The 2,080-nt window shown below is 45.0% G+C and overlaps 1 pseudogene; it reads right to left on the bottom strand.

The window, feature by feature from the left end:
- LOC105888381 overlaps positions 1–2,080 on the bottom strand; it is a 92,813-nt pseudogene that overhangs the window by 88,174 nt on the left and 2,559 nt on the right.

Genomic DNA, 2,080 nt, shown 5'->3' with positions numbered 1-2,080 from the left:
TTAATCCAGTGAGAGTCTATCTTAGTTAATGGTGAAAGGTGTGGGTCCAGTTTCAGTCTCCTACAGGTCGCCAGCTAGTTCACCCAGCACCATTTGTTAAATAGGGAATCTTTTCCCCAATGAATGTTTTTAATTGGCTCATCAAAGACAAGCCAGTAAGTAGCTGGGTTTATCTCTTGGTTCTCTAATCTGCTCCATACATCTACCTCTCTGTTTTTGTGCCAGTACCAGGCTGTTTTGATCACTATCAATTTATAGTAGTCTGATGCCTGGTAGCGTGATTCCTCTTGCTCTGTTTTTTTTTTTTTTTTTTTTTTCCGAGTACCAGGCTGTTTTGATCACTATCAATTTATAGTAGTCTGATGCCTGGTAGCGTGCTTTCTCTTGCTCTGTTTTTTTTTTTTTTTTTTGAGGCAGAGTCTCACTTTGTCACTCTCAGTAGGGTGCGGTAACATCACAGCTCACAGCACCTCCAATTTTTGGATTTAGGTGCTTCTCTTGACTTAGCGTCCGGAATACCTGGGACTACAGGTTCCTGCCACAATGCTCGACTATTTTTAGTTGCAGTTGTCACTGCTGTTTTAACTGGCCAGGTTCCAACCTGCCACACTTAGTATTTGGGGCCAACGCCCTACCCACTGAGCCACAGGCGCCTCCCGATTACTGAGTTCTTCATGAGCATGTTTTTACCTAGAAATCGCCATGTGTATTGAAAACACCTTCACAGCAGAGTCTAACTCCTATTTAAATAATAGGTGCCCAACCCTCACACAGACTAAACACTCAATAAATAGTTTCATTCCTTTTGTCGCAATTTGTTAAACAGTTGCTGTCTGGCAAGCACAGTGGCCCTGGAATATGGAGATGAATAAAGTCATGATCCTTGCCCTTAAATTAAAAAAAAATAAAATAAAGTACTGTGGGGAAGAAAGTATTTTGTATAGTTAGAGGCCTCTTCCAGCCTTTTGCTGGATGGCATTCATGTCACTGAAAGTCAGAGAAGTGGGGTCTTAGGCCTTATCAAATCAGGGGTGCTCCAATATGAACTGTCCAATCAGATGCACAGCCAGAAAGAAGAGTGCAGCACCCAGGATTCTGAGCTTGTCTCTTGAGCTGGTCTGCGACCTGGGGCCTCCTCTTCAGCTATTTCATTCCTGGAGATCCCAGGTGTCTCTGCAGCAGCCTCTGTCACCCTGTGACCTGCAGGTACTGGGAGATCTGTAGAGAGAACCTGGGGACATCCTGGGAGCTGGGAAATGATGCGTACAGGAGACTGGCTGTCTTGAGAAGGGGAGGGATGTGGTTGGAGCCAGAAGTGGTGGGACCAGGCAATTTTCCTTCAGTTTTAGAATGTTCAGAATAAAGTTTGCCACTGGCACCCCTTGGCCCATGGAGCTCACTTGGCAAAAGGTGGAGTGGGGCGGGGAGTTGGGACCCTATTTCTCCAAGCGTTTCTGAACCTGTTACATGGACCAACAGCCCAGAGCTCTCTGAGCAGCTGTGTGCCTGCAGCGCCCTGCGTCCCTCCCTTGTGGTGACATTAGAAGGGTCCTCAGGGGAGAATCCCAACTGAGTGTGTGGGGTTTGTTCATGGGAGGGGCTGTAGTCTGTGGGGCCCTCTACCTCTCCATTCTTTTGTTAAACAAACTGAGGTCCAGGATGTGGTGGCTCACTCTGTTGCCTGTTGTTGTAGTTAAACACGGGGACAGGGAGTTTGTGCGTAAAAAGGCGTTATTATGGGACAGGCCAGTAATTCCAGAGAAGAGCAAGAGTAGTTTTTTAAATGCTGTTTTTCTTAATAATTTATACAGGTGTTGCCGTTAGGGTCTCACGGAAAAGTGATGTTGCAGAGAATAAGCACGCTTATTGAAATTGTATTTTAAATAAAGGTGACCATTTGCTCACTCAAGCAAAATGGTGAGCTTCTTTATTTGCTCTTCAGTTTATATAGCCAATTTTGTACATAGGCACTATGCATCAATGATCTTATTAATATTCATTCCAATCCCTCTGCACATGCTCACTGGACATCAATGACCTATTAATACTCATTCCAATCCCTCTGTACATGCGCACTGGA

The sequence above is a fragment of the Otolemur garnettii genome, unplaced genomic scaffold, assembly GCF_000181295.1.
Source record: "Otolemur garnettii isolate 467f Iridium unplaced genomic scaffold, OtoGar3 scaffold00335, whole genome shotgun sequence".
Lineage (NCBI taxonomy): Eukaryota > Metazoa > Chordata > Mammalia > Primates > Galagidae > Otolemur > Otolemur garnettii.
This window is presented reverse-complemented; position numbering and strand designations above follow the sequence as displayed.